Source organism: Capra hircus, chromosome 21 (genome assembly GCF_001704415.2).
Source record: "Capra hircus breed San Clemente chromosome 21, ASM170441v1, whole genome shotgun sequence".
Taxonomy (NCBI): domain Eukaryota; kingdom Metazoa; phylum Chordata; class Mammalia; order Artiodactyla; family Bovidae; genus Capra; species Capra hircus.
The window spans coordinates 827,756-836,673 of record NC_030828.1 but is presented as its reverse complement, the minus strand read 5'-3'; the positions used below and the strand labels follow the sequence as shown (position 1 = coordinate 836,673).

General features: G+C 40.1%; 1 long non-coding RNA gene across 1 annotated transcript; it reads right to left on the bottom strand.

Moving 5' to 3' along the window:
• Positions 1,394–8,275, bottom strand: LOC108638493. The gene is made up of 3 exons (XR_001919841.1): positions 8,243–8,275; positions 4,977–5,065; positions 1,394–1,518 (listed from the first exon to the last, which is right to left on the bottom strand). It is a non-coding gene; the product is annotated as an uncharacterized LOC108638493 (long non-coding RNA).

Sequence of the window (8,918 nt, the reverse complement as noted above, 5' to 3'; positions counted from 1 at the left end):
AGCTGGATTGAGAAAAGGCAGAGGAACCAGAGATCAAATTGCCAACATCTGCTGGATCATGGAAAAAGCAAGAGAGTTCCAGAAAAACATGTATTTCTGCTTTATTGACTATGCCTAAGCCCTTGACTGTGTGGATCACAATAAACTGTGGGAAATTCTGAAAGAGATGGGAATACCAGACCACCTGACCTGCCCTTTGAGAAACCATATCCAGGTGAGGAAGCAACAGTCAGAATTGGACATGGAACAACAGACTGGTTCCAAATAGGAAAAGGAATATGTCAAGGCTGTATATTGTCACCCTGCTTATTTAACTTCTATGCAGAGTACATCATGAGAAAGGCTGGGCTGGAAGAAGCACAAGCTGGAATCAAGATTGCCGGGAGAAATATCAATAACCTCAGATATGCAGATGACACCACCCTTATGGCAGAAAGTGAAGAGGATCTAAAAAGCCTCTTGATGAAAGTGAAAGAGGAGAGTGACAAAATTGGCTTAAAGGTCAGCATTCAGAAAACAAAGATTATGACATCTAGCCCCATCACTTCACGGGAAATAGATGGGGAAACAGTGGAAACAGTGTCAGACTTTATTTTTCTGGGCTCCAAAATCACTGCAGATGGTGATTGCAGCCATGGAATTAAAAGACGCTTACTACTTGGAAGAAAAGTTTTGACCAACCTAGATAGCATATTGAAAAGCAGAGACATTACTTTGCCAACAAAGTTCCGTCTAGTCAAGGCTATGGTTTTTCCTGTGGTCATGTATGAATGTGAGAGTTGGACTGTGAAGAAAGCTGAGTGCCGAAGAATTGATGCTTTTGAACTGTGGTGCTGGAGAAGACTCTTGAGAGTCCCTTGGACTGCAAGGAGTTCCAATCAATCCATTCTGAAGGAGATCAGCCCTGGGATTTCTTTGGAGGGAATGATGCTAAAGCTGAAACTCCAGAACTTTGGCCACCTCATAAGAAAAGTTGACTCATTGGAAAGGACTCTGATGCTGGGAGGGATTGGGGGCAGGAGGAGAAAGGGACGACAGAAGATGAGATGGCTGGATGGCATCACCGACTCGATGGACATGGGTTTTTGTGAACTCTGGCTGTTGGTGATGGACAGGGAAGCCTGGCATGCTGCAATTCATAGGGTCGCAAAGAGTCGGACACGACGGAACTACTGAACTGAACTGAACTGAACTGATGAAGGAGAGATGTGGATTCAAAAAACACAGATCGTAGAAATAAAATATACTGGAAGTAAAAACAGCAGGGAGAATACTGGAAAGTTATTATACATCATTAGTAAAACATCAAGTCTATAAAAGAGTGTGATACCAATATATAAATGCAAAATATAATGGTACATTATGTGAAAAAGAAAAAGATCAGTACCTAATACAGATTGTCAAGGGAACCAGAGTGGAGCTTGTTGTGCTTGGTCTCCAAGGCAGCTGGTAATGTTCTAACACTTTCCTATGCTGGGTAACCTGACAGCTATGGGGCAGGCAGCACGGAGTGGAGACCTGTGAAAATAGCAAAAATGATCCAGTTTAAACAATCTTTACCAGAGAAATACAAGTTTATGTGATTACTGTAAAAATAGGACCTTTGCAGGGTCACCTGGATGAAAAATCTTAGGAAGTGGGAACCTGCTCTTCTCTGTTTCTCCAAGGATTGTTCCTGAGCTTGCATCAGACCCAGGCAGGAACCTGCTTACTGTTCATTACCTTCTCTAGGTCAAGGTCAAGGAGAAGTTCCCATGGCCCAAATTCTCTGCACCTTGACTTGGTCTTGAACAGCCTAGGTAAGATTCTACTTTTTCTTTGAAACAATTTCTTGGGTCATTTATTTGTAGTTTTCTCAATCACTGATGACCCCAACAGAAACATTAGCGTAAGTGCTGCTCTCGGTAATTAAATATCTTTGCCCATGAAGGCTGCAGACAACATTGGTCAGGGCTTTGGTCCCAACAGCCCTTTCCACTTGTTTGTGTGCTGGTGTCCAAGGCAACTCCTTTCTACTTGGGAGGTCATTGTGCTGAGCGAAGAACACTGAAGTGCTTCAGGAACTCCAAAAACTGAAGACTGGCTTGTAACAAAGAAGTTGGGTGTTCCTTTAGGCCCATTTGTGCACCCCTTGCAAAATCCTTAGCAAGAACACAGTTAAGTCAGCCAAGCAAGAGCCCCTTACCTTCCATGTCTGACCACCCTCCACATCCATCAGCTGGATTACAATTTTCAGCAAAAATTCTATTAATTAGCCAGAACTTCCTATACCCATTAATGTTTCTTCTTAGTTATTTTCCACTCACTGAGTCTTTTTTTTTCTAAATTTTATTTTTTTTTATTTTTTAAATTTTAAAATCTTTAATTCTTACATGCGTTCCCAAACATGAACCCCCCTCCCACCTCCCTCCCCATAACATCTCTCTGGGTCATCCCCATGCACCAGCTCCAAGCATGCTGTATCCTGCATCAGACATAGACTGGCGATTCAATTCTTACATGATAGTATACATGTTAGAATGCCATTCTCCCAAATCATCCCACCCTCTCCCTCTCCCTCTGAGTCCAAAAGTCCATTATACACATCTGTGTCTCTTTCCCTGTCTTGCATACAGGGTCGTCATTGCCATCTTCCTAAATTCCATATATATGTGTTAGTATACTGTATTGGTGTTTTTCTTTCTGGCTTACTTCACTCTGTATAATCGGCTCCAGTTTCATCCATCTCATCAGAACTGATTCAAATGAATTCTTTTTAACGGCTGAGTAATACTCCATTGTGTATATGTACCACAGCTTTCTTATCCATTCATCTGCTGATGGACATCTAGGTTGTTTCCATGTCCTAGCTATTATAAACAGTGCTGCGATGAACATTGGGGTACATGTGTCTCTTTCAATTCTGGTTTCCTCGGTGTGTATGCCCAGCAGTGGGATTGCTGGGTCATAAGGTAGTTCTATTTGCAATTTTTTAAGGAATCTCCACACTGTTCTCCATAGTGGCTGTACTAGTTTGCATTCCCACCAACAGTGTAAGAGGGTTCCCTTTTCTCCACACCCTCTCCAGCATTTATTGCCTGCAGATTTTTGGATCGCAGCCATTCTGACTGGTGTGAAGTGGTACCTCATTGTGGTTTTGATTTGCATTTCTCTAATAATGAGTGATGTTGAGCATCTTTTCATGTGTTTGTTAGCCATCCGTATGTCTTCTTTGGAGAAATGTCTATTTAGTTCTTTGGCCCATTTTTTGATTGGGTCGTTTATTTTTCTGGAATTGAGCTGCAGAAATTGTTTGTATATTTTTGAGATTAGTTGTTTGTCAGTTGCTTCATTTGCTATTATTTTCTCCCATTCAGAAGGCTGTCTTTTCACCTTGCTTATATTTTCCTTTGTTGTGCAGAAGCTTTTAATTTTAATTAGATCCCATTTGTTTATTTTTGCTTTTATTTCCAGAATTCTGGGAGGTGAATCATAGAGGATCCTGCTGTGATTTATGTCTGAGAGTATTTTGCCTATGTTCTCCTCTAGGAGTTTTATAGTTTCTGGTCTTACATTTAGATCTTTAATCCATTTTGAGTTTATTTTTGTGTGTGGTGTTAGAAAGTGATCTAGTTTCATTCTTTTACAAGTGGTTGACCAGTTTTCCCAGCACCACTTGTTGAAGAGATGGTCTTTACTCCATTGTATATTCTTGCCTCCTTTGTCAAAGATAAGGTGAGTCTTACGTGGCTCCCTGGCTATCAATTTCCACTTTCCACTGTCGTATTTGAATTGAACCAGCTCTATACTGAGCTCTCTTTTTCCCCATTTCAACAGTCATGAATAAAATTTGTTTTGAACACTTAAATGCTGCTGCTGCCGCTAAGTTGCTTCAGTCGTGTCCGACTCTGTGCGACCCCATAGACGGAAGCCCACCAGGCTCCCCCATCCCTGGGATTCTCCAGGCAAGAACACTGGAGTGGGTTGCCATTTCTTTCTCCAATGCATGAAAGTGAAAATTGAAAGTGAAGTTGCTCAGTCGTGTCCGACTCTTAGCGACCCCATGGACTGCAGCCTACCAGGCTCCTCCGTCCATGGGATTTTCCAGGCAAGAGTACTGGAGTGGGGTGCCATTGCCTTTTCCAGAACACTTTAATATCTATCTACAATTTTTCTTTGACAGCTACAGGACTGCAGCTTGGATACAATCAATCTGGACTCTCAATCATTGGAGTCCAGACTACTCATGCAAGATCCTAACTGCACACTTTTGAAGACTTGATCTTCACTCCTGACTGATGATCAGGGATCTTTTATTGAGTTCAACTTCTAAATGCTCCCTGTTGCTAGTAGGGACAGATGTTGGTTCTTAAGAATGAACTGCACTTTAGAAAGTAGTTTAGAGTTTCAGATAAAGGGAAGCTGATTATAGTGGTGGGTTTGTCTGTTTCTAGAACACAGGCAGGTACAAGTTGGGTTGGAGATGAAAGTTATCTGTTCAAAAGTATCAAGGTACCATTAGTTAAGAACATGGGAGCTTCTCCTTGGACTGAAAACCCTCTTCTTCAACTCCTCCTGAAATTGTGTTCTGCCACTTCTGTGTTTGCTTTTTGTTGGCATGAACTTTACTAAGGATAACTTGAAATTTTAGTGGCCTTTTTAGGACATTTAAGGTTCTTCCCCTACTGGCTTCTCTAAAACCTGCCCCTTCTCATCAGGGCTGCGACTGCTTCCTTCTTTTATTGCTTTGGATCTTCCCTCCAGTTCTCTTGATCCTTTGACATGTCCCCCTTCAAACCACTACCTTCTCCATTTTCCTGTCCACATTGACAGACTTATCCCACCTCAGCCCTTCCTCTTCCTGTAGTCACTTGAACTTTACTCCCCACTTTGCCCTCTGTGGAAGGCTCTCAAGGGACTAAGAGATCCCCTAAAGAAACCACCTGAGATTGAATAGAGAATGAAAGGCTATTTGAAAACAGAACTAAATGTCTTACCCATTCAGATGGGGTCTGGAGATATCCAGTGAGCTGTCAGATGTCTCCTCAGTCAGTGATGTTAAACTGAGTTCATAGCTGCCATCAGACTATATGTCAAGCACAGCAAAAGAACATCTTCAGAGTAGTCTCCATAACAATTCAGATGAAAATAATAAGTAGAGATAAACCAGTTTTATTATATCACTATGTTTTACTGACCCATGGCTAGAATTTACAATGAAAATTATAAGATTTCTGTCGGCTTGCCTATATGTCTATATATGTTTACGTATGTATGCACACATGCCTGTCAACATATAATGGCATTTTTCTACATATGGACATTATTACTAAATTAATTTATAAACCCAATAAAGGAATTATATTTAAATATATTTAGAGATAAATGAGCTATTATATAAATTAGGCATTCCTAAAACTACACGAACTACAGGAACGCATTCAATTTTTAAAAGTTCCCATGACTTGGGATAATCTTTGGGAGGTAAAGCTAGATTTGAAAATTGTTGTAAAGTAAAACATGCATAACTTCCAAGTTGTCAGTGTTAAGTATAATGCAAACACTCTATTTTTTCTACTACTTTTACTAGTTAAGCATAAATTATGTTCACTAGATGTCTAGGATTATGCAATAGAACTATAAATCAATCCTAAGACAAAAGGTATATTAAAAATGAATTGCTTGATGCACATCAAAAACAGTGGGTATAAAAAAGATAAAAAGGAAAGACAATATGAATAAATATTTACATTAATTGTTTTTGATATTTTTTACTTGCATAATATGTCACCACCTCAAAATTTAGGATAATGCTAGATTATTGCTCAGTTGAGGAAATTTGCATTATAATATCAAACATGATTGTTAAACAGAAGAGAATTAAATAGATGCAATCATATAAAATGCATAAATGAACATTATACTACATTTTATGTTTCGCATGATATAACATGTACAACAATCATGTTTTTCATATGTATGTTTTTCAATAATTATGCTCATAAATGTCCACATGAAAATGGTTTCACAAACTTATTTGGCAACTTGAACTTTAAAGCTATATGATCCTAGGTAAAACAAAACAAACAAACAAGAAAAGGACAGTCACTGAATATTTATATCATTTCCAAATAAAATAATATATAGAAATTTACTGGCTGTACATAAGTTTATCTCCTTAGCATCTTGTTTTCACAAGGCTTCAGTTCAGTTCAGTCGCTCAGTCGTGCCCAACTCTTTGTGACCCCATAAACTGTAGCACATCAGGCCTCCCTGTCCATCACCAACTCCTGGAGTTCAACCAAACTCTTGTCCATCGAGTCGGTGATGCCATTCAGCCATCTCATTCTCTGTCGTCCACTTCTCCTCCTGTCCCCAATCTCTCCCAGGATCACGGACTTTTCCAATGAGTCAAATCTTCGCATGAGGTGGCCAAAAGATTGGAGTTTCAGCTTTAGCATCAGTCCTTCCAAAGAACACCCAGGATTGATCTTTAGAATGGACTGGTTGGATTTCCTTGCAGTCCAGGGACTCTCAAGAGTCTTCTCCAACACCACAGTTCAAAAGCATCAATTCTTTGGCGCTCAGTTTTCTTCAAAGTCCAATTTTCACATTCAGACATGACCCCTGGAAAAACCATAGCCTTGACAAGACGGACCTTTGTTGGTAAAGTAATGTCTCTGCTTTTCAATATGCTATCTAGGTTGGTCATAACTTTCCTTCCAAGGAGCAAGCATCTTTTAATTTCATGGCTGCAATCACCATCTGCAGTGATTTTGGAGCCCAGAAAAATAAAGTCTGACACTGTTTCCACTGTGTCTCCATCTATTTCTCATGAAGTGATGGGACCAGATGCCATGATCTTCGTTTTCTGAATGTTGACCTTTAAGCAAACTTTTTCACTCTCCTCTTTCACTATCATCAACAGGCTTTTTAGATCCTCTTCACTTTCTGCTATAAGCGTGGTGTCATCTGCATATCTGAGGTTATTGATATTTCTCCCGGCAATCCTGATTCCAGCTTGTGCTTCTTCTAGCCCAGCCCTTCTCATGATGTACTCTGCATAGAAGTTAAATAAGCAGGGTGACAATGTACAGCCTTGACGTGCTCCTTTTCCTATTTGGAACCAGTCTGTTGTTCAATGTCCAGTTCTGACTGTTGCTTCCTCACCTGGATATGGTTTCTCAAAGGGCAGGTCAGGTGGTCTGATATTCCCATCTCTTTCAGAATTTCCCCCAGTTTATTGTGATCCACACAGTCAAGGGCTTTGGCATAGTCAATAAATCAGAAATAGATGTTTTTCTGGAACTCTCTTGCTTTTTCCATGATCCAGCGGATGCTGGCAATTTGATCTCTGGTTCCTCTGCCTTTTCTAAAACCAGCTTGAACATCTGGAAGTTCACTGTTCATTGCTGAAGCCTGGCTTGTAGAATTTTGAGTATTACTTTACTAGTGTGTGAGGTAAGTGAAATTGTACAGAAGTTTCAGCATTCTTTGGCATTGCCTTTCTTTGGGATTAGAATGAAAACTGACCTTTTGCAGTCCTGTGGCCACTGCTGAGTTTTCCAAATTGACTGGCATATTGAGTGCAGTGCTTTTGCAGCAACCTCTTTCAGGATTTAAAATAGCTCAACTGGAATTTCATCACCTCCAATAGCTTTGTTCGTAGTGATGTCTCCTAAGGCCCACTTGACTTCACATTCCAGAATGTTTCGCTCTAGTTGAGCGTTCACACCATCATGATTATCTTGGTCATGAAGATCTGTTTTGTACTGTTCTTCTGTGTATTCTTGCCACCTCTTCTTAATATCTTCTGCTTCTGTTAGGTCCTTTATACCATTTTTGTCCTTTATCGAGCCCATCTTTGCATGAAATGTTCCTTTGTTATCTCTAATTTTCTTGAAGAGATCTCTAGTCTTTCCCATTCTGTTGTTTTCCTCTATTGCTTTGCATTGATTACTGAGGAAGGCTTTCTTATCTCTTCTTGCTATTCTTTGGAACTCTGCATTCAGATGCTTATATCTTTCCTTTTCTCTTTGCTTTTTGCTTGTCTTCTTTCCACAGCTATTTGTAAGGCCTCCCCAGACAGCCATTTTGCTTTTTGCATTTCTTTTCCATGGGGATGGTCTTGATATGTATCTCCTGTACAATGTCAGGAACCTCTGTCCATAGTTCATCAGGCACTCTATCTATCAGATCTAGTCCTTTAAATCTATTTCTCACTTCCACTGTATAATCATAAGGAATTTGATTTAGTTCATACCTGAATGGTTTAGTGGTTTCCCCTACTTTCTTCAATTTAGGTTTGAACTTGGCAATAAGGAGTTCATGATCTGAGCCATAGTCAGCTTCCAGTCTTGTTTTTGCTTACTGTATAGAGCTTCTCCATCTTTGGCTGCAAAGAATACAATCAATCTGATTTCAGTTTGACCATCTGGTGATGTCTATGTGAAGGGTTAGAAAATCTAAATACTTTTAGGTCTATTAATAAACATCAGAAGTATACTTGGAAAAGATACATGTACCCCAGTGTTCACTGCAACACTATCTGCAACAGACAGGAAACCCAAGTATACATCAACAGAAGTATGGATGGGGAAACAAGATAGTGGAGGAGTTTGAGGATGTGGAGTTCATCTCTCTTCACAAATGCAAAAAATATATATATCTAAAGATGGAACAATTCCCACTGAACACCAGTTGAACACTAGCAGAAGACCTTGGACCCAGAAAGGACAAGAAAGATACTTGCATAACTGGGGAGAATGAACGAAAGAAGGGGAAAAATAGAGGAGAGGAAGCAAGATGGGATCTGTGCTTGCACTTCTTGGGGAGAACTGAATCAGAGTAGAGGTTCCTGCTTCTGGAGAAGCCCCCAGACTGATGGGGAAATCAGTTGGTACAGAAAGGGAGCATCTAAGGCTGTTGGAGGCCAGTGA